Source organism: Stegostoma tigrinum, unplaced genomic scaffold (genome assembly GCF_030684315.1).
Source record: "Stegostoma tigrinum isolate sSteTig4 unplaced genomic scaffold, sSteTig4.hap1 scaffold_171, whole genome shotgun sequence".
NCBI lineage: Eukaryota > Metazoa > Chordata > Chondrichthyes > Orectolobiformes > Stegostomatidae > Stegostoma > Stegostoma tigrinum.
In genome coordinates this window covers 65696-90230 of record NW_026728112.1, presented here as the reverse complement: position 1 = coordinate 90230, position 24535 = coordinate 65696, and positions in this window count along the sequence as shown.

Sequence of the window (24535 nt, the reverse complement as noted above, 5' to 3'; positions counted from 1 at the left end):
CATTTTTGGAAGGAGGTGCTGAATAACCCTGAATGATACTTGCAGAGGATGTTGCAAATGATGCATAGGTCTGTCCTTCTGAACTGATGGTAAAGGGCTAGAGTCATTAAGGTTTTACACACTGTCTCTAATATTCTCCATCTTCGCCTGAGTAGAGCTGTCATTGTCTTCATCTTACGTTTGTTTCTTGTGCTCTCTGTCTCTCTCTCTCTCTCTCTCTGTCACTCCGTGTTCTTTGTGAATCTCTCGACAACTCTCTGTCCCTGTGTATTCCTGTAAATTTCTCTCTGTGGCCAGAATGTAGCTGTGTCTCATTTCATATCCGTCACAATTTCTCTGCCCCTGTGTCTATCTGTGACACTCCGTCTCCCCCGTGTCTATCTGTGACTCGCTCTCGCTGTGCCTCTGTGTCTGTTTGTCCCTCTCTCTCTCTCTCTCTCTCTCTCTCTCTCTCTCTCTGTGTCCCAGTGTCTCTCTCTCTGTCTCTCTCTCTTTATGTGTCCCGGTGTCTATTTCACTCTCTCTCTCTGTGTCCTGGTGTCGATCTGTCTCTCTCTCTCTCTCTCTCTCTCTCACTCTGTGTCCCAGAGTCTATGAGTCTCTCTCTCTCTCTGTGTCCTGGTGTCTGTCTGTCTGTCTGTCTCTCTCTTTCTGTCCCAGTGTCTATCTGTCTCTCTCTGTGTCCTGGTGTCTATCTATGACTCTCTCTGTCAAGCCTGTGTTGATCTGTGTGTGTGTGTTTCTATGTGTGCATGTCTATCTCTCTCTCTCTCTCTCTCTCTCTTCCTGAGTAGAGCTGTGTCTCTCTCTGTCCCTGTGTGCATTTGTGATCCTCAGTTTCTGACATGACCTGTGCTGTGTTTCTCTCTTTCTATCCCCATGTATACATTTCTCTTGTCTCTCTCACTACCGTGTCTCTGATTCTCTCTGCCCCAATGTTTATTTATTTTAATCACATCTGGGATGGAAACATTTCTGGCCAGGCCTGCATTTCTTGCCTATCACTGACTGTGCAGAGAGCTGTGGGCCTGGACTCCATGACAGGCCAAACCAGACAACGAGCATTACTGAATCAAGTGTTTTCTTTTTCCCAAACATTGACAATGGGTTCAACATCATTGTTGCATTCTCAGCTCTGAATTCTTTATTGAACTTAAATTCCACCCTCAGTCGTGGCTGGATTTGAACCTTGGTGCCCTGGACTTCGGCTGAGTTTGTGTGTGAGCAGTATTGATCATACGATGAGGCCTATTTCTCGGTCCTTTCGGATTTCATGGTTTGCCTCTTATGTAGCTGTGTGTTTCTGTGACTGTCTCTGTCCCTGTGATTATAATGTTGTGATTGTGTTGAAGGATCTGCTGGAGACTGTGTGCTGAGAGTTCCCCTACGATTATCCAGGATTGCAGTAAATGAGGTCTTTCACTGGATTGAGGCTGCGCTTGTTATTCTGACTATTCCCCAGCATTCCTGAAAAGTGGGAACTGGGCACAGTGAGACTGTGGGGGAGATGCACTCAGATGGCATAGCAGTGAGTCATTGGTAAGGTTTCGGCATCTGTGTCTCCTTGTCTTTGTGTCTTTCTCCTTCTCCAGTGTCCAATATTCTTCTACTTCCTTCATGGGATATGAGTGACAATCAGTCAGGATGTGAACCCTTTACAGTCCATGAGATGTAGCTCACCCACAGTGTTGTGAGGGTGGCACTTCATGGATTCAGACCCAGTGACAGCATTGCAATGGGAATATCGTTCGGAGTCAGTGTGCTCTGTGTCTGGGAGCAGAGAACGGGGATGTGCATGTTCCCAAAAGGGTGAAAGCAGTCAATCTTGGAATAGTGGGTGTTGTTGTGGAAGATCATTTTTGGGAGGAGATGCTGTATAATCCTGAGTGATCCCTGTAGGGACCTTTAAATGATGTACAACTCTGTCCCCCTGTACTCATGGTAAAGGAGAGAGAGTGTCTGTCTCAGTCTCCATTTCTCCTTGTGATAACAGTGTCATCGTTTTCATCTTAGCTTTGTCTCTTTCTCTATCTGTCTCATGCCGTTTCTCTGTGAATCTGTTTGTCTGTCTCTCTTTCTGTGAATAATCTCACTCCATGTTGCTGAATGTAGCTGCGATGTCTCTTTGTTCGGTTCATAAGTGTGATAATCTCTCTCTGCTCCATGTGTCTACCTGTGGTTCTGTTTGTGTCCCTATATATATCAGTAATCTCTCTATGTCCCTGTGAATATCTGTTTCTTTCATTCATGGATTCCCTACAGTGTGAAAACAGGCCATTCAGCCCAATAAGGCTATACTATCCTTCAGAGCCTCCCACCAAAACACACACCCCCATAACCCACTTGTTATGTACATTGCTGAACAATTTAGCGTGGTCAATCCACTTACCCTGTACACCTTTGGACCGTGGAAGGAAAACTGAGCACCCGGAGGAAAGTCACGCAGACTTGGAGACCATGTGCAAACTTCACACAGTCACCCAAGGATGGGAGAGAACTTGGGTCCCTGGTGCTGTGAGGCAGCAGTGCTAGCCACTGAGCCATGGTGCCTGTCTATCTATCTCTCTGACCCTGTTTCTATCTGGTTCTCTCGCTCTATCTGAATCTGTGTCTATCTATGTCTCTCCCTCTCTCTCTCTCTCTCTCTCTTTCTCTCTTTCTCTCTCTCTCTCTCTCTCTCTCTCCATGCGTCTATCTGTGATTCTCTCTGCCCTGTCACTGTGTCTATTTGTGATTCTCTCTGTCACTGCACCTATCTGTGTCATCGTCTCTCTGTCTCTCTCAAAACCTATGAAAATTTGTGTCTCTCCCACCCTCGCTGTATAAATTGTCGAATTGCTGATACATTTACAAGTGTAATCATTCTCTGTCTCACCAGCTCTGTGTCTTTCTGTGTGTCTCTCTCTTTCTTTTTGTCCCTGTGAATATATGTGAGTGTGTGCGTGTGTGTATGTACAAGACTGTATGTGAGAGCGTCTGCACACACGAGAGTGTGTGTGATTGAGCGTAAGGGACTGTTTGAGAGTCTTCACTGTGGCAGGGGAAGAAACACAGGGGAAGACAGTTACTTAATGAAATTACAGGATGGAATCATTGACACAGACTTTGCAGTCCACTAGACACACTCACATACATGGTCTTTCTTTCTTATGCATGCACACACACAGAGCCTCTCTTTGGGTCTCTCTCTCACGCGCGCAAACACACAGAGACACACGTGTGCGCAGACACACAGAGACTCACACGTGCACAGACACAGAGACATGCGCACGCAGACACACAGAGACACGCGCGTGCGCAGACACACAGAGACACACGCGCACACGCACACGCTATTTACCTGGATGATGCTGATTATGGATGATTTGAGGGACAAAGAAAGGCTGGATATAGAACATAGAACATAGAACATAGAACATTACAGCACAGTACAGGCCCTTCAGCCCTCGATGTTGTGCCGACCTTTTTTTGTGAAAGAGAGAAGAAAGGGGTAATAAATAGCATAACATCCTCCATGGTTCTTCCATGGCATATGAGCATAGTGAGCAAGGCCAGCTACTGTTAAACATCTCTGATTGCTCTTTAAAAGGTAGCAATGAGCTGCTTTCTCAAACCACAGCAGTCTATCTGCTTTAGATGCACCCAGGGTCCTGCTAGGGAGGATGTTCAAAGGTGTTGACTCAGTGATGGAACAGTATTTCCGCATCAGGACAGTGAGTGAGTTGCAGGGGAACTTGCAAATAATGGTGCTCCAAAGTATCTGCTGCTCTAGTACTTGCTGGCAGAGATTGTAGATTTGGAAGGTACTGTCAAAAGGGCTTCATAGAACATAGAACGTAGAACATAGAACATTACAGCACAGTACAGGTCCTTCGGCCCTCGATGTAGTGCTGACCTGTCATACCAATCTGAAGCCCATCTAACCTACACTATTCCATGTAGGTCCATATGCTCGTCCAATGACGACTTAAATGTACTTAAAGTTGGCGAATCTACTACCGTTGCAAGCAAAGAGTTCCATTCCCTTACTACTCTCTGAGTAAAGAAACTGCCTCTGACATCTGTCCAATATCTTTCACCCCTCAATTTAAAGCTATGCCCCCTCATGCTCGCCGTCACCATCCTAGGAAAAAGGTTCTCGCTATCCACCCTATCTAACTCTCTGACTATCTTGTATGTCTCAATTAACTCACCTCTCAATCTTCTTCTCTCTAACGAAAACAGCCTCAAGTCCCTCAGCCTTTCCTCATAAGACCTTCCCTCCATACGGATGTTTTTCACTGAAGCGTAGGAGCGTTAAAGGTGACCTGATAAGGAGTTTATAAAATAATGAGAGGTATGGATAGAGGTAATAGTAGCTGTCATTTCCCTAGGATGGGACATTTCAAGACTAGGGGACACAATTTTAAAGGTGAGAGGAGAAAGATTTAGATAAGACATGAGGGCAAAGTTTTTACACAGAGGGTGGTAGGTGTGTGGAATAAATATCCTGAGTAAGAGGTGTATGTGAGTACAATTATATCACTTAAAATACATTTGGGCCAGGGGCAGACAGATAAGACTAGTTTATTTTTTGATTATGTTCGGCATGCACTGGTTGGACCAAAGAATCTGTTTTTGTGCTGTCAGACTGTATGACATGCAGATACACACATGCACATATACACACACACACACACACACACACACACACACACATGCACACACACACACGTGCACACACCCACAAACGCACATGCTCACAAGCACACGCTCACAGGCACATGCTCACACATGCACATGCACATACACATACACACACGCACACACACATACATACATGCGCACACACACACACACATGCACGTGCACTCACACACACACAAACATGCATGCTCTCACACACACACACGTGCACACTTACACACACATGCACACATGTGAGCACCCGCACACACATGAGCACACATACACACATGCGTGGTCACACAACGTGCGTGCTCATACACACATGCATGTGCTCTCAAACACGTGCACATTCACATGCATGCGCACACTCACACACCTGCACGCTCACACACACATGCACACATGTACATGCACATACGTGCACACTCACACAAACTCACGCTCACACGTACATGCACAGACTTGCACGCTCACATACACACACACACACACACACACACACACACACACATGCGCGCGCGCTCACACACACACAACATGCTGACACCTTGAGCTCTGAACCTCACTGACTACACCCCCTGACAAAACCTGTATAAAGTGCTCCATGTTCTCCACAGTCCTGTGCTGGGGGCAAAGTGGGAGCAGAGACGGGAAAATGTGGGTGTTTGAGGGGCAGAGATATGATAAATGCTTTAAATTCTCAAACTCTACTGACATTTTCAGGAGGAGGAGAAGAAACAAAGCTTTGAAAGTCAAGTTTGAAATGGCTGCATGTAGTGCAGGCCAGGGAGAGACAGGGGCAGAAGAGAGAGAGAGTGAGAAAGAGATAACAAAGTGTGAAGCTGGATGAACACAGCAGGCTAAGCAGCATCTCAGGAGTTTGATTCTGGGAGCCACACTGACAGCAGGAAAATACTAAGAGATCCTCAGCAAATATCCCCATTATCTTTCTGTTCCTGTCTCTTGGGGTGTCTGCAGTCAGGCTCTTCGGTGCTATTATGAGACCAATGTTAAATATTTTCAAGCTGCACTGACAGAGATAACATGGCTTTAAAAAGGTTTCAAAGAACAAGGAATAGTAAAGCTTTGCTGCCCGAGAATTAACATCTCAATGGCCTGGAAAATCCAACAAAAGACTCCAATCCTGGGAATTACCATCTCTATCACACAGAGGCCTCCCTAATGAGCAGACTGAGTGACATTGCACTGCGTCCGAGGTGGAGTCTGAAAACCACTCACTGAGAAATGTGTCAGATTTATCCCGACACACTGAGAGTGAGCAGCTCTCCCTGTTTGATTGAGATTGTGTGTGTGTATGTGTGTTTATTAATATTTTAAACCTGTTATATTACCAGCTTATGATTTATTTGGTAGTTTGACGTTGCTATGATGTATTGTAATGCTGTGGAGGTGGGATAGTAGATAGGCCTGGCCTCTTGCTGTGTAATTTTGCTGCAAAATGCTCTAGCTCCCCCTTTCAACTAATCATTTCTCTTTTATCCCCAGGAATTTCTGATTGGGAAAGCTACAGTGTGAAGATCCAAAATGTCTGGGGCCAGGAAAGCTTTGAAAAAGAACAACTTCCAGAGGGGGAAAACATTGGCCTGATGCCTGTTCCCACTGCATCCCATGAGGGCCCCATATGAGTTGTGTCTCTGTCTGACCCTGAGGTTCAATGTGGGTTATGGAGGAGGGCAGCGTGATAAAATGTGACAGTGAGAGAAAGATTAGAAGAATTGAAAGAGCAGGACAAACAGGAGAGCCAGAGAGAGTATCAGAGATAATGGGAACTGCAGATGCTGGAGAATCCAAGATAATAAAATGTGAGGCTGGATGAACACAGCAGGCCAAGCAGCATCTCAGGAGCACAAAAGCTGACGTTTCGGGCCTAGACCCTTCATCAGAGAGGGGGATGGGGAGAGGGAACTAGAATAAATAGGGAGAGAGGGGGAGGCGGACCGAAGATGGAGCGAAAAGAAGATAGGTGGAGAGAGTGTAGGTGGCGAGGTAGGGAGGGGATAGGTCAGTCCAGGGAAGACGGACAGGTCAAGGAGGTGGGATGAGGTTAGTAGGTAGATGGGGGTGCGGCTTGGGGTCGGAGGAAGGGATGGGTGAGAGGAAGAACAGGTTAGGGAGGCAGAGACAGGTTGGCCTGGTTTTGGGATGCAGTTCGTGGAGGGGAAGAGCTGGGCTGGTTGTGTGGTGCAGTGGGGGGAGGGGACGAACTGGGCTGGTTTAGGGATGCAGTGGGGGAAGGGGAGATTTTGAAACTGGTGAAGTCCACATTGATACCATTAGGCTGCAGGGTTCCCAGGCGGAATATGAGTTGCTGTTCCTGCAACCTTCGGGTGGCATCATTGTGGCACTGCAGGAGGCCCATGATGGACATGTCATCTAAAGAATGGGAGGGGGAGTGGAAATGGTTTGCGACTGGGAGGTGCAGTTGTTTGTTGCGAACTGAGCGGAGGTGTTCTGCAAAGCAGTCCCCAAGCCTCCACTTGGTTTCCCCAATGTAGAGGAAGCCGCACCGGGTACAGTGGATACAGTATACCACATTGGCAGATGTGCAGGTGAACCTCTGCTTAATGTGGAATGTCATCTTGGGGCCTGCGATAGGGGTGAGGGAGGAGGTGTGGGGGCAAGTGTAGCATTTCCTGCGGTTTCAGGGGAAGGTGCCGGGTGTGGTGGGGTTGGAGGGCAGTGCGGAGCGAACAAGGGAGTCATGGAGATGGTGGTCTCTCCGGGAAGCAGACAGGGGTGGGGATGGAAAAATGTCTTGGGTGGTGGGGTCGGATTGTAGATGGCTGAAGCGTTGGAGGATGATGCGTTGTATCCGGAGGTTGGTGGGGTGGTGTGTGAGAACGAGGGGGATCCTCTTTGGGCGGTTGTGGCGGGGGCGGGGTGTGAGGGATGTGTTGCGGGAAATACAGGAGACGCGGTCAAGGGCGTTCTCGATCACTGTGGGGGGAAAGTTGCGGTCCTTGAAGAACTTGGACATCTGGGATGTGCGGGAGTGGAATGTCTTATCGTGGGAGCGGATGCGGCGGAGGCGGAGGAATTGGGAATAGGGGATGGAATTTTTGCAGGAGGGTGGGTGGGAGGAGGTGTATTCTAGGTAGCTGTGGGAGTCGGTGGGCTTGAAATGGACATCAGTTACAAGCTGGTTGCCTGAGATGGAGACTGAGAGGTCCAGGAAGGTGAGGGATGTGCTGGAGATGGCCCAGGTGAACTGAAGGTTGGGGTGGAAGTTGTTGGTGAAGTGGATGAACTGTTCGAGCTCCTCTGGGGAGCAAGAGGCGGCCCCGATACAGTCATCAATGTACCGGCGGAAGAGGTGGGGTTTGGGGCCTGTGTAGGTGCGGAAGAGGGATTGTTCCACGTAACCTACAAAGAGGCAGGCATAGCTGGGGCCCATGCGGGTGCCCATGGCCACCCCCTTGGTCTGTAGAAAGTGGGAGGAGTCAAAAGAGAAGTTGTTGAGGGTGAGGACGAGTTCGGCTAGGCGGATGAGGGTGTCGGTGGAGGGGGACTGGTCGGGCCTGCGGGACAGGAAGAAGTGGAGAGCCTTGAGGCCATCTGCATGCGGAATGCAGGTGTATAGGGACTGGACGGAGAGAGCCAGGGAGAGTATTTCAGATTGTGAATTAACTGTAATGTCAGATTCTGGGGCCACAGGAAATAATTAAAATGAGCCAGCATCACAGAAGGGAAAAAAAATCAGATTATCTGGCTGCTGGTACACTGCTGCATGTGGGATCTTGCTGTGTATTAATTGTCCCAGTGCCATTGTTACAGGCTGTGACTGTTTTAATCAGGTAACCCACCATTTCAAAGCTTTACAAAGGGACTGGCATGGAAACTCAACTCATCACCCAATATGTTTGTGTTCAGATGTTGCCGAGAGATTGTCCGTGTGACAGAGAGGAAATCCCAGGATCTTGCTGCACTATCTCTGCTATGCCTTGCAACTCATGCTGTCTCTTTTTTTTCTCCAAAGGGGAAGCGTTTGGGGCCCATAAGGCATAGAACAAGGGCTTTCTCCAAAGGGGACATCATCTGAGGCTTATTGGACAGGCTGCACCCCGGGGTTTGAAGCCTGGGGTTAAAGTAATTGGGGCCTTGGGATTTGACATAAACATGTGTCAGGACTCCCCAAGGAGGAAATTAAAACTGTAAATGGGAAATCTCACAAAAGACTTGTTCTGATGTCAGAGTAATAATGTGAGAATGTGAAGTCGACATTGGGAGTGAGAGACAGACTTGCAACAGGGAGAGGGGCAGGAGAAAGGGGAGAGGGTGGGAGAAAGGGGAGAGATATTTGAGATTCTTAAGTATCCGTCATGGTAGTGCCTGGGGATACAGAAAACATTTTCCGTTTAACCAGTATTCCATCACAAAGATTGAGTTTATCTTGTTCTTGACACATTGCTGGCAGTGGGAGCTTGCTGTGCCTCATTGGCTGGCAGCAATGCGACTGTCTCGATAATCTCCTCCTTTTAACCTTGCCTCATTGGTCTGGGATTGAAATTTCCCTAAGTTTTCACCAATTCAATCAGAGCCTGGCATTGATAAGGGATGACTTGTGTGAATCAGAGACATCAAACCCTAGCCTCTTGCTGTGCGATTTCTTCAACAATGTCCTTCCTTTCCAGTTCCAGTAAATTTCCCCCTCTTGCTCTATCCATTTCTTTTGAAACCACAATGGGACAAGAAATCCTTTCCACTGACCCAGGTTTTCTCCACAGTGAGGACGGGTGGGGTTCAGGCATTGGCCAGAGGCCTGTTCAACAGGCTGCACACCGCGGGGCCCATGTGAGTTGTATTTGTTTATTAACTCAAGATTTGAATTCCTCTGGTGTACCCTGGTTTTCTTTTAAGAGCCTCCAGGTAACTTTTAAAACCTTTTGAATCCTGGGGTTAAAGAAAGAAGCCTGGGATTTGACACAAACATGTTAATTCTCCTCCAAGTGAGTGTCAGACAGACAGGATTCCCCACGGAGGAAATTAAAACCATAAATGTGAAACTCTCTCCTAAGACTCATTCTCACTTCAGAGTAATGTGTGATGTGTGGAGGCCAGGATGAAAAAAAATTGATAACCACATAACTAAAACATTATTTGGCCATTTTACTTCAATGCCCTGAGTATCTGCAAGGGCATCTCTGTCTTTCTCTCCATGTCTCCTCTCCTGAACCCCCTCCAGCTTCCTCTCATTGTCTTTTTTTTCAAACAAACAGAAACAGTGGGGGAGTTAGAAATAATTTGCAATAGAAAGTTTTTTTTTAGCAAAAAAACACAGATGTATACAAGAAGGGTGTGTGGAAGGGAGCGAGGTAATGGGGCAAGATATATTTTTGTATCTGTGCTGGGAAAGGGAGACAGGATCTGGGGGAGGAGGCATGTTGTTGGGGAGAGAACTGGGGTCTCCAATATCTCTTCACTGCCCAGCTCCAATCACTTTGTTCCAGAAAGTGCCATCCACCAAATTACATCTTGGGATGGAGGGGGTGCTTTTTGTCCCAAAGAAACTGATAGCCTCTTCCCTGAATGGAAATTGTGATTTCAACACATTTTGGAGCAGGAATCAATGACCTGCAGCATTACTGGCACAGAATGCTGGGAAACAGAGCCCCAGTTTAGAAAAACAGAATATCCTCAAATATCAATGTCACAGACTTTTTAAAAGATAAAGATTACAATGCTCAAGATTAAATCTGGGAGAGCGAGAGAAAAAGATCAGGGGAGGGAAGTGAGAGAGGAACAAAGACAGAACGATAAGAGAGTTAGAAGGGAGAGAGAGAACGGCACACAAAGAGGTGGGAAAGAGAGAGAGTGAGAGAGAGATATCAGAGGGGCAGGGGAGACGCAGAGAGAAAGAAAGAAATATGTTGAACTTCATAAATGGCAAGATTGGTCCCTCTTTGTCAGCCTGGAGCCAGAATTGAGCCCTTACCCAGCATCAGTGAGACACACAATCTGTCTGCAGTCACACTGCTGCTTGTGGGATCTTGCTGTGTGTCAAATTACCTGCAGTGTGGCCTACATTGCAACAAGATGCCCAGTGTCCAAATGTTGTTTACAGAGCCTTTGCTATTACATTTTCTTTGTCTCTCTGTCTCACTCCGTCCATCTCCTTCTCCACGCACCTTCCTCAGGCTGGGGTCTTCCTCCCTTTCTCTCTGACCATATTCTGGCTCTTTCTTTCTCTCTTACTTTATCTCTTCCCCCTTTCCCTCTCTCCATTGCCATTCCTCAGTTTAGGCCTTCCCCACTCCCACCACTCTGTCCAGACCGTCCCACCATTTTAGACAGTCAATGCCGCAGTGTGACAGGTCAGGGTTACTAAATGGCAGGGGTGACAACATTTCAGACACAGAGGTATAATTCAGAGACAGTGTTGGGGGGAAAGGGAGATGGAGACAGAGTGAAAAAGCTTAGAAAGGCGGGGATGGGAGTGAGTTCGGAGGGCAGTGGGAGTGGGGAGGTGGGGATGTATAGGAGGCGGGGAATAGATACAAGGGCTGGGGGAGGTGGGGGTGGGGTTTCCAGTCATTGAATATTTAAAATGCAGAGAAAATTGTTCACAACACCTGAGTAAGATGGCAGCCTGAGATAGACAGAATGAGACAGAGACAAGTCGGAGAGATACACAGACATGAGGGGAGGGGGATGACTGTCTCAGCCTTTGCAGCCTCTGGTTTCGAACTGTGTTTGTGATGTGTTTCTACTGGAATGCAGTGAGACTGTGTTGGGATCTTGCTGTGTGGTTGCTCGTTCATTCCAATTTTAGCCACTTCTGGGTGTTGTGTCTGGGGATGGGGAGAGGGGAGGGCGGGCGGGGGGGGGGGGGGGGGCAGATCAGGAATCCTAACCCTATGTGAAGCTTTGTGAGTCATATCTGTGTTTCAGATGGGGCCATGAGGCAGCAAGCAAAACATGGAAGGTACAGGCACCACTTGAATGAAGTGTATTGGCGAGCTGAAGGCAATAGGGGAGGGGAGGGGAGGGGTGAGCTGGATACTCCTGTCCATCCATCAAACTGCTTTCTCTTCTGCATTTCATCTTGGAATATCTGGGAGAAACTGTGCTGGGACATATTGTCATTTTAGTGGAGAGTTTGGGGTAGGATGGGGATGCCAGGATGTGGGAAAGGAAGAGTAGGATCCCACGACCTCCCCCAACTATCCCATGGCCCAATCCCACCTCTTGGCCCGTCTTGGCCTGTCTGCGAGGTTTGGGGGTGAATGGAGGGAACTGTTCCCATTGACTGGGACCTTATTCTGATATGTGGGAGGGGTGGGGGTGAGGGAGTGGGGGTCACTGCAGGCTCCGGGACAGGGGAAGGGCTCAGCGTTACAAGGGTGTAGAAACTGCAGGGTATGACATCCCACCCCCACTCTCTCTATGCCAGTGTTCAGAACGAGTTTAACCTTCTCCATCAACGTGTGGCCATTTTCACATTTTGCTCTTCGTGGGACCCTGCACAGCGAGGAGTGTGGGGGTGGGGTTGGGGTGAAGATGGGAGTGTTGGGGGGAAAAGGAATACAGCTGAACCAGGTAGAGGTGGGCATGTTTAGGGGGGCTAGGTACAAGATCTAGGGAGGTGGTGGTGAGTGGTTAACTCCCGTGTTCAGTCCGAGCCAGCTCCAAGTTGAAATGGGGGAGTGTAATATTTGCTGGCAGGCTCAGTGGGGGAGAGGCATGCTTTCACATTGCAGCCCGTGGAGGGGGTGGGCCGGGCTCCGACAAGGTGTTGAGGGAATCCCTCAGCGGTCCCACACACAGCTGCCGGCGGGATCTTACTGTGCACCACTGCAGCCTGTAGGTCACCCTCACATGTGATGCAATGCTGTCCACAGGGCCCTGGCCTGAGTCTGCTGATAGCCTGATAGTGAGTGTCGTGAGAGGGTGTGTTGTCCCTCTATCACCCCCACTACCTCAGCCGAGACCCACCCCACCTCCCATCACCCCCTCAACCTCCAAAATGTGACATTGACATTGCAAATACCCACGAGACACAGCGGGGAGATGGGAACACATGGCAAACGTGAGGCAGGAGAGGGCATTTCTATTGAAACATCGAGGAAATGGGGGGAGTGAGGGACATTGATCATTCTCGAGCAGGAGAAAGTCAACAGAGATGGATCCATGGATAGGGGCAGAGACAGAGACAGGGAGGGAGAGAGACAGGCGACTGGACACTTTGGAAGGTTCATCGTTAATATTTCATGTAGAAACAGCACCAATCCCAGGTGGAACGGGCATGGGGTTTGTGCCTGGTTAATGGGAGTGGCCAGAGGGGAGCATTGGTCATTTCTTCGTGTTTTTTTACCACATCGCCAGAGTGTCAGAGAACAAGCTGTGGGGGGGGCCAGGTTAAACACTGAGTGGGGAGATGGAGATGGACAGAGACACAGGCTCCGGGGAGTGACTCCCCACCACTGAGTTTCTGCCCAGCCTCTCAGGAAATAAACCCTGGGGGCAGTCAGAAAGCATCTGCCCCTTGATCTCAGTTGAAATCTCTTCAATTTCTCTGGGTTTAAAACCAGGGGAAAGTGCTGATAAAATGGGGAAATGTTGGAGGTCAGTCAGTGGCGGGATTGCCTTTGCTTCTGTTTATTTTTATTTCCATTTAATTTGCTCAATTTCTGTCTGTCTGTTTTTCTCTCTCTCTTCCCCCACATCCCCTCCCAAAAAAACAGGGCACCTCTGTCTCTCTCTCTGTCTTTCTGTGCTGGGGCAGGCGGGGAGATATCTGACACTGAAGCTTGCAGACAGAGTAAGGCACACAGATTCTGGGATTGGGGGTGTGGGATGTGTGAGGGGGTGTGAATCCCAGCCCTGGAGTAAATATCTCTCCTGCCCTTCCCCTCAAACAGAAACACTGGGACAGCCCTGAGGCAGTTTGAGACATCTTCCTGTTCCCCGCTCTCTGGGTTTAAAATCAGGAGCTGTGCTGATGTTTGGGTGGGGAGGGCGGGGTGGGGTGGGGTGAGGAGAGTGTGAGACTGTGGGTGTTCAGGCATGTTCAGCAGTGGGATCTTGCTGTGCTGGGTGGGGAATGTCTCAGATTGCTGAAGCAGCAAGCGGTGAGATTTTGCTGTGCTTTCGGTGCTTTTTAAAAATTTTAATCCATTTTCATTTCTCTCTGTCTTACTTCCACCCCCAAGGAGATTTTATTCAGGAGCTGAAACTCGGGATGATGCAGAGTCAGAGAGAAGCAAATCATTCTGCAGTGAGGAATCGTCAGACAGGAGCTGGGACCAGAGAGAGAGGGACCGAGAGAATCATAATAAACCATCCCGTGTCCTTGTTGTTCATTTCCACACTCACATGCTCACGGGGGAAATGAATTATGGGGCTTAGGCAGTCTCTGGAGTTTGGACCACAAGGGGCTGAGCCCTGGGCTGGGGCTTGTGGGAGACAAAGGGATAAAAATGGGGCTGCTGCACAGTCTGATCCCACAGATTTCACTGCCTTCCTCTCTGCCTCCATATTCCCAGCTTCTTGTCTCTCTCACAGCTTTCTATAAATCTCCATCTCCCCCACATCCTTCAAATCTCCCCCATCCGCTCTCCCCTGATCCTCTGATATCCATTTTTCAAATCATTTGCTCTCTTTCAGTTCCATCGTTCAATCTTTCTGAACTCTGACCTTCCCCATTCACCTCTCTCTGCACTTTCACTCTCTCGCTGTTCTATGGGATCTTGCTGTTCCTGCCTGATGGTCATTCTGTCTGCATGCTCCCTCACTGTCTCCCCATTACCTACTCTCGATGGTATCTCTCTGCCTGCTCTTCTTTCACTCGATTTCTCTCTGTCCCTCTGTCTCTCTCTCTCTGTCTCTCTCTCTCTCTCTCTCTCTCTCTCTCTCTCTCTCTCTATCCTTTCCTATTTTCTCCCCGGGATTTCTCTCTCTCTCCCTCTGTCTTTTCTTGTTCTCTCCCTCGGATTTCTCCCTCTCTACCTGTCCTTTTCCATTCTATCCCTGGTTTTCTCTCACTCTAAGTTGCTTTCTGTTTCTCTCCCTGGTTTATTTTTCCCCCTCCCTCCCACTCTCTCTCTGCCCTTTTTCTTGTTCTCAATGGGATTTCTCTGTCTTCCCTGTCTGCCCTTCTGTCTCTCCCTGTGGTATTTTTGTTCTCTCTTGCTCTGTCTCTGCCCCTGGGTTTTGTCTTCATGTCTCTCTCCCTGGGATCTTTCTGGCTCCCTCTGTCTCTCTCCTCTATCTTTCTCCGTCTGTCCTTTGTTTCCCAGCCTCAGGTTTCACTCTCTCTCGGTTCATGTTTCTTTCTCGCTTGTCTGTCCTTCTGTCTCTCTCTGGGGTCTCTCTGCCCCTCTGTTTCTCTCTCCCTATCTTTCCATCTCCCTCTGTTTCTGTCCTACACCCTGGTATCTTTCTCTCCTTCCCCCTCCCCCCTTCTCTCTCTCACTATCTCACTTTCCCTCCCTCCCTGGGTTTTTCTGCCTGCCTGCCCATTGGTCTCTCTCCCTCCCTGGGGGTGTGCCACTCTGTCTGCCTGCATCTCTCTGTCTCTCTCCCTCGGGTGGGTTTGGACCTTGTGCCAGAGAGCAGAGGGGTGAGTAGTTGTTGGAGTGGGATCCTCCCTGTTTTCCTCTCTCCCTCTCTCTTTGTCTGCCCCTCTCTCTTTGTCTGTTCCCCCTCCCCAAGACCTCATTCTTCTTCTGTCTCTCTATGCCTCCTCTCTCTCTCTCTCTCTCTGTCACTCTCTTGCTCTGTCTCTCTCGCCCTGTCTCTCACCCTTCTCCCTCCCTCTGTCTATTCCCACCTCTCACTCCCCATGTCTTGTCTCTCCCTTGGCCTGTCTGTGCCTCTTTTCTCCTCTGAGGTTCTCTCCCTCCCTCTCTATCAATGACCCTCTCTCTCCATCACTTGTCTCACCCTCTGATCTTCCTGTTCCCTGTCCCACCTGAGTTTCACCCTTGCCTGCTCTCTCTTAACTGAAAGGGTGGGGTTTACCTGTCTCACTGAGGGGACCAGGGTCTGCCTGGGGATCAGGGTCTTGCTGTACTGTAAGGCAGTCAGTGAAAAGGCCCCTGAGTCTCTCGCCCTATGCCCTGTGACCTCTGCCCCCAGGGTGGGTGCAACGACTTGGTGATGTGGAGGGGGGAATTGTCCACAGAAGGAAATGCAGAGGGCCATTTATATACAGTGGAGTTGTGGTCACGAAGGAACTGGGAGGGGAGAGAAGCTCTATGGCGGGGTGGCAGTTACAAACTGAGCGTTGAAACATTTTGTGAAGGGCAAAATATTTGTGGGGTAAAACTCAAGATGGGGAATTTTGAAAGGGGTTGCAAACATTTGTTGAGGGGACAATATTAGAAGGAGTGCAAAGTGGGGGAGTCCCAAAATTGGGAAGGAGGGCAAGCTTTGGGGGCAATATTGTGGAGAGTAACTGAAATGGGGGAAATAACAATATGAGGGAACAATATTTGACAGGTCGGGGCAAATTACTTATGGGGGGGGAGTGCAATATTGTTTTGGGGAGGCACAGGATTTGGAGATGGGGTACAATATTGTGATGGTAGGGAAAAAGTGGAGGACACATTTCTGGGGAGGTAAAAAGGGGCAAAACGTGGAGGCTGTGAAACATGTTGGGCAGAAGATTTGGGCAGGAGGCAGAAAATGGAGGAGAGGAGAATGTGAAATGAGGATGGCTCAAAATTGCATGCCACAAAATTCTAGGGGTCATTTTGGCAGGGGTCATTTTAGGGGAGCATATTGGGAAGCATACATTTAAGGAAGGCGTTTGATAAGGTTCCCCATGGTAGGCTCATGCAGAAAGTAAGGGGGCATGGGATCGGGGGAAATGTGGCAGATTGGATTCAGAATTGGCTGACCCTTAGAAGACAAAGAATGGTAGTGGATGGAAAATATTCAACATGGTGCTCAGTTATAAGTGGTGTACCTCAAGGACCTGTTCTGGGTCCTCTTCTATTTGTGATTGCTGTGAATGATTTGGATGAAGGAGTGAAAGGGTGGATTATTAAGTTCACAGACGACATGAAGGGGTGTTGAGTTGTGGATAGTGTGGAGGACGGTTCTAGGTTACAAAGGGACATTGATAGGATGCAGAGCTGGGCAGAAAAGTGACAGATGGTGTTGAACCCTGGAAAGTCTGAGGTGATTCATTTTGGAAGGACAAATTTGAAAGCAGAATAAAGGGTTAACAGAAAGATTGTTGGCAGTGTGGAGGAGCAGAGGGACCTTGGGCTTCATGTCCACAGCTCCCTGAGAGCTGCCACCCAGGTGGATAGAGTTGTTAAGAAGGCACATAGTGTGTTAGCTTTCATTAATAGAGGGATTGAGTTCAAGAGCCGTGAAGTTATGCTCCAGCTGTACAAAAGCCTGGTCCGGCCACATCTGGAGTATTGTGTCCAGTTCTGGTCGCCTCATTACAGGAAAGATGTGGAATCATTGGAAAAGGTTCAGAGGAGATTTACCAGGATGTTGCCTGGAAGGGAAGGAAAGTCTGACAAGGAAAGGTTGAGAGAGCCAGGGCTTTTCTCTTTAGAACGAAGGAGAATGAGAGGTGACTTGATAGAGGTGTACAAAATGATGAGCGATATAGATAGTGTGGACAGCCAGAGACTTTTTCCTAGGGTGGAGGTAGCTGTTACAAGGGGGCATAGATTTAAAGTGAGTGGCGGCAGATATAGAGGAGATGTCAGAGGGAGGTTCTTTACTCAGAGGGTGGTTGGGGCATGGAATGCATTTCTGGAGCAGAGAGTGGAGTCGGCCTCAGTAGGGACATTTGAGTGGCTATTAGATAGGCATGTGGATGACAATCTCAGGTAGGGTTGGAGGTTAGATAGGCCTTGGTTTTCGGGTAAACGTTTGGCACAACATCGTGGGCCGAAGAGCCTGTACTGTGCTATGTTCGAGGTACACTCGAAGGGGTGGCATATTTGAAGGGAGCTACTTGTGGGATCTCACTGAGCTGAGTAGGGTAAGGGGAGGATGGGGATGAAGGAGGGAAAAGGGAAACAGCTGAAAGAGGGAGAGGTGGGTGTGGTGGGGGGGGGTGATAGGTACAGGATCTGGGGTGGGGGGATAGGGGAGAGGAGGTTACTGCAGTGTTCAGGCCGAGCCCAGCTCCAAGTTGAAATGGGAGAGTTCAGTGTTTGCTGGTGGGGGAGGCCCTTTTTGCACTTTGCAGCCTGTGGGATCTTGCTGTGTGGGGACAGCCTGCAGCTGTTTCTTTACAGTAGCGAGGCTACACTTTCCAAATTCAGATGTGGTGGGGCGGGTGAGGAGGGAGGGCTTCCGAAAGTGGGTGGAAATGATGCAGAAACGTTCAGGCTTCTTCAGTGTGGGGTAAGGGCATTGCAGGGGACAGCAGGTGGGATCCTGCTGTGCAGAATGTCCTTCATTCCTATGTCAGCTCCTCTCCTTGTGGGGCGCTGTGGGGGTGGGGGGATGGGGTCCTGCAGGTTGTTAAGGGAATCCATTGGAGGTCCTGCATACCGTAGTCTGTGGGATCGTGCTGTGTATCCCCTTTGGCAACATGTCACCGTCAGGCTGTCTGCAGGAACTCAGGCTGAGTTTTCTGACAGTCTGATAGTGGGTAGGGTGCATCATCCCTCCTTTTACCCCCCCAAGGTCAGACACTCCCCTCCCCAACACCTCTCGTCACCCCCTCACCCTCCAAAATGTGACAGTGACATTGCGAATGTCTCCCAGACACAGCGGGGAGATGGGAACATGTGGCAAATGTGAGGCAGGAGAGGGCATTGTTGTCAAATAGAGAGGGAATAGGGAGAGAGTGAGGCATTGAGCAATTATCGAGCAAGAGAAAGCTCAACAGAGATGGAGACAGTGATAGGGACAGAGAGAGAAAGCACAGGGCAGAAGGGAGAGAGAGAGAGAGAGAGGGGTGACTGTACCAGTGGAAGCTCATTTTTAATGTTTCATGTAGAAACAGCACCAACCCCAGACAGAATGGACACGGGGGCTGAGCCCAGTGAATGGGAGTAGACCGGGGGGGAGGGGTATTGGTTTTGTTTTTCAACATCCCCCACCCCATAATATCAGAGAACCAGCTGGAGGGGGCAGGTTAAACACGGAGGGAGGGAGAGACACAGGCCCTGTGGGGTAACTCCTCCCACTGAGTCATTGCCCAGCCTCTCAGAAATTAAACCCTGGGGGCAGTCAGAAAGCATTTGCTCCTTGAATCCAGATGAAATCTGTTCCCATTCTCTGGATTTAAAATGAGGGGAAAGTGCTGAGAAATTGGGGAGATTTTGGAAGTCAGTCAGTGATGGGACCTCGTTTCAATCCTCGTTATTTTTGTTTCAAAATATATTGGCTTTGATGGGAGCAATTTCCATCTCTCTCTCCCTGGGAGATTTCTGAGAGACTGAAACTTGGGCACAGACAGAGGGAGACAGAGTCTGGGAATGGGGATGGGGGTGTGAATCCCAGCCTCTGGAGTAAACATTTCTCCTGCTCCCCCTCCCCTCAAACAGAAACACTGGGACAGGCCTGAGACAGGTTGAGACACCTTCCTGTTCGCCATTCTCTCAGTTTAACATCAGGGGCTCTGCTGGGGGAGTGGGAAGATGTCAGGTTGTGAAGTCCAACCAGCAATGGGATCTTGCTGTGCTTTTGATGCTTTTATTTATTTATTCAATTTTCATTTCTCTCTGCCTTTCCACACCTGCCCCTGAGGGGATTTGATTTGGGAGCTGAATCTCAGGATGATGTGATGTCGCTGCACAGTCTGATCCCACAGATTTCACTATCTCCCTCTCTCTCTGCCTCCATACTCTCAGCTTCCTGTACCTCCCACTGCTTTCTATAAATCTCTGTCTCCCCCACATCTTTCACATCTCCCCGTTCACCAATACCCCACCTCCTCAAGTCTCCTCCAACTCTCTCACCCCTTTCCCCAGTTTTTGCAGGAACTGTTTTAACGTTCAGCCTTTCCCATTTCTGAACTTCCCTGTCCACCTCTCTCCACACCTTTCTCTCTGCCCAGTGGGATCTTACTGTTCCTGCCTGATGGTCATTCTATCTGCGACCACCCCTCTCTGTCTCTCCATCACTCACTCTCCATGGTATCTATTTGCTCTCCTCTCCTTCGATTTCTCTCTGTATCTGTCCTTTCTTGTTCTCTCCCTGGGATTTCTCTCTCTCTCTCTGTCAGTCCTTCTCTCTCTGTACTCTGGATTTATTCCCCACTCTCACCTCTTTGCCCTTTTCCTTGCTCTGAATGAAATTTCTCTCTCTCACCGTGGTTTTATTCTTCTCTCTCTGCTCCTTTCTTTGGGTTTTGTCTTGTCTCTCTCGCTGGTTTCTTTTGCTCTCTACTCCCTCTCTGTCTCTATCCCAGGCCCGTGCCTCAATCCCTTCTGTCCTCCCAGATCCCAGTCAGTTCCCAGCTGTCTCTACCTGACATGTACCTCTCTCAGGCACAGAGCAGAGTAAGAGGCTTCTTTGTGAGATTAAAGCAGGATGTGAGGTGGTGTGAGAGAAAGCAACAACTCAAATGTTCTGTCCAATGGCTCCTGTCTGTCTCTCCCTTCCCCCTAAAACAGTCACTCCCTTTCTCTCACACTCCTTCTCTCTCTCTCTCTCTCTCTCTCTCTCTCTCTCTCTCTCTCTCACACACACACAGAGACAGACACACACACACATTTCCCCAGGCCTGAAATCCACTCAGAGACAAAGCTGCAGTTTCAAACTAGCTACAACGCCCTTTCATTCAGACAAGGGAACAGAATTTTCTGCAGCCAGGGAACCCAGATTTATCCCACAGGGGAACACAATACTTTCACACAAACACAAGATGTGAGTGGGATTGAAATTAACCAGTACAGTTGGCGAGTTTACTTTTAATGATTTTCTGAGAATGAACATCAATCAGTTTCACAGATGGACATCAAGTGATGACATGGATCTGTTGTACCATTGGGCGTATGTACATTGCACAAATGCTCATGTGTTTGTTAAACACATTCACTTTCTCCCTGACAGTAGCCAAGGGGCATCACAGCACTGTCCCACTTTCTCATTGGCATTTCATTTGTAAAAGCTCGGCTATATCTGATTCACAAGAACTGTCTTGAAGCTGGTTAATCTCAGGGCTGTGTCTGCTACTGCACACGGAATCTGTATGTGTCATTTTGTTTCTTTGTGTCTGTGTTTCTGTGTGTTTGAGGTGTGTGCTTCTGCCTTTGTGTGTGGCTGTGTCTATCTGTGTGTTTCTGTCCTTGCATGACTGGGTCTGCATGTACATACGTGTGCATAAATGTATCTGGATGTCTCCATGTCTGTGCGTATATGTGCATATGTCTCTGTGTCTAAGTGTGTGTGTGTGTGTGTGTGTGTGTGTATTGACGCTGCTGTGGGCGACTCTCCCTCTTTGACTGAGTCCCTGCTGGCTTCCACAATCTACCATCCCTGTGCAGTGGCATGAGGAGGCCAGCAGGGGGTAGTATTGTTTCACTTTAAACACGAGGGAGCAATCGGGATCAGAGACAACAGTGTGGAGCTGGATAGACACAGCAGGCCAAGCAGCATCAGAGGAGCACAAAAGCTGATGTATCGGGCCTAGACCCTTCTTCAGAAAAGGGGGATGGGGAGAGGATTCCGAAATAAATAGGGAGGGATGGGGAGGCGGACCGAAGATGGATTGCAGTGGGAGAGAGATTCCCTGAGTTGGTCCAGAGGGAGGAGGGTAACTTCTTCAGGTTAGGTATCCCTGGAAGAGGCTTCGCAGTGAGGTTAAAATTGTATCAGAGATAATGGGAACTGCAGATGCTGGACCAGTCGGGAATGAGATGCAGATCCTTCTCTCTCTCTCACTGTCCCCCACCTCATTCTGTTTCTGCCCCCTCTCTCTCTGCCTCTCCTGCTCTCTCACTTCATCTCTCTCCTCCCTCCTTTGCTCTCTCCCTCTCTCTCTCTCTCTGTCTCATCCCTGGAGTTTGGCCCACCATGAGGAAAGCTCATGTTTGATGTGATGGTAGGTGAACGCCCCCTTCCTGCCAGAGATTGCGGAAGGAAGGTGATAAATCTAATTTGAGAAGCAAAATGGGACAATGAACGAACAAAGACAGCGAACATTAGAAGATAGTGAGTGTCAGTGAGCAGCTTATTGTTGAGAATGTGATGCCTGAGAGCCCTGTCCACTTCCCTTCCATCACTTCAGTGAACATTGAAGATGACTCACTCAGAGATAGTACGAGCCGCTGATGCTGGAGTCTGAGATAACACAGTGTGGAGCTGGAGAGACACAGCAGGCCGGGCAGCATCAAAAGAACAGGAATGCTGATGTTTCGGGTCGGGACCCTTGTTCAGAAATAGGGGAAGGGAAAGGAGGCTCTAAAATAAATAGAGTGGGAGGCGGTGATAGCAGGTACGTAGTAGAGGGATACGGTGGGAGAGAAGACGGACAGGTCAAGGAGGGTGGATGAAGCCAGGAGAGGTGAGTGTGGTTGGTGGGGATGGTCAGTGAGATGGAGGGAGTGGATAGGTGTGAGGAGCGGGTAGGTGGGAGGAGCGGATATGTGAGAGGGAAGATGGATGGGTCAAGGAGACAGTGATTGGGGGTTGATGCTGGACTTGGGATGAGAACTAGTGGGGAGTGTGGAGGATATGAGGGATATACTTCCCTCTCCACCCCATCTACCTTTTGAGGAACTGCTGTCTCCGCGATTCCTTCGTGCGCTCCACACCCCCCACAAACCCCACCAACTCCAGCACATTTCCCTGCAACCGCAGGAGGTGCTATATCTGCCCCTGCACCTCCCCCCTCACCCCCATCCCAGGCCCCAAAATACCGTCCACGTTAAACAGATGTTCACCTGCACATCCCCAAATGTGGTCGATTTTATCCGCTGTTCCCGATGTGGGCTCCTCAATGTCAGGGAAACCAAACGGAGGCCCAGAGACCGCTTTTTGTGGAACACCTACGCTCGGTTTGTGACAAACGACTGCACCTCCCAGTAGCGAACGAGTTCAACATTCCCTCCCACTCCTCAGACGACATGCCTATCCTGGGCCTCCTCCAGAGCCACATCGATGGCACCTGGAAACTGGAGGAACAGCAACAATAATACAGTTCACTCTGCTGCTTGGCTCTCTTTAATGTACATATTTATCAATTACAAATTGAAGTAATAGTTACAGTCAGTGGGATGGTGCCCTTTCTCACTGGCCCACTGAGTTGAGAGAAACATCAAAATGTTTCCCTGTAACCCCCTGCAAGATGAGTTTGGACCAGCGCTACCTCCAGTCTGTTACCATAGCGACAGGCTGCTTCATTGCTGAAACATTGAACTGAAATGAGAAAATCCTGGATGGATTGATTAATGAGTGAATTTGATTGATTGATGAATTTGGGTAAAGGGATATTTCAGCACATTCTTCAGCTGCTGCCTGAACTGAGTCTGGGTCACGGCATAAATCGCGGTGTTTGTGCAGCAACTGAGGAGCTGCAGCATGAGGCCCAATTCCTGCATAAAGTCATGTAGATGCACAGACCAATACCCAAAATCCCACATCCGGGCCCAAATAGAAAACAGCATTAACGTTGACCATAACAGGATGAAATTGGCTGAGATCACAAACAGTAAAATGATGGATTTTCTTCGATTTTGCATTTCTGTGTCACACTGACCGTCCCCATTGGTGTGAGCCCGGAGTCTCCTGCGGGCTCTGCTGGTCACTAAAATGTGTCTGACGGTGAAAACATTGAGCAGCAGAATCAGGAGAAATGGGAGAGTCGGGGTTAGAATGTGGTGGAGGAACTCGATTGTGGTCCAGGCACGAGAGTCATAAACACCGTCTGTTACCTCACAAAACCAGGGGCCGTTCCCCAGCCAATAGTGAGGTGTGAGCATAAAATACCAGAAAATGTTCTTTAAACAGCTCAGCACAGTCACTGTTCCCAGAACCACAGCCGCCGTTTTCTCACTGCAATATTTACTTTTCAGCTTCTGGCAACAAATGGCCACAAATCGATCAAAGGTGAAAGTGACGGTGAGCCAAACAGAACAGTCAGTGGCTGCATAAAGCAGGACGGCGTGGATATTACACACGGGGATGGACCGCAGGAAATAAAACTGTTCGTCATAAACAATGGGAATGTGTCTCAGTATCAGGTCGAGGATAATGACCAGTAGATCCGCCACTGCCATGGCCCCCAGGTAATGTCTGACACATGGAGACAATCCACAATCTTTATAAAGCAGAACGTAGATTGTCACCACGTTAACTGTGAGGAAGGAAAACAAATAATATATGTATCAGCCTGGAGGCAAAGTTACCAGTTTGATTGAGGACTCAGTGGCATTTTCAAATGTGTCACTGATTTATTGAGGAAAAAAAAGCTCAAATAACAAATAGTAATTTCTCAATTTTGTTTGCGAGAAACGCTACGTGAAACACAAGAAGCACTCCCACCCGAAACACACAGACACACATCCATAAGAACGGATGTTTTCTGGAAAATTCCCACCTGCGCAGTCACAGGTCACTTCTTCACAGTTCCTGATACAGAGGGTGAAGACGTTGCCTTCCTGAAGGATTCTCTCCCTGTTCCTTAAGGACAAACAGAATTTGGAAATTTCTGTCATTTCGTCTAAATTGTGGTCAATTTTCGCTTGTGAAGAAATGTGAACACAGGGAAAATGTATTCACCCCTTTAACTGCCTTAGGAAATTTTGAAACAGCATCTCCTTCTCCCTGGAACAGGATCTTTTCCCTCGGGATCTTATCTTTTGTTCAATTAACTGACATCCAACCGTTCACAAACAATGTCAGTTGCAGAATGTTCCGGGGAATGTCAGTTACAGAATGTTCCGGGGAATGTCGGTTACAGAATGTTCCGGGGAATGTC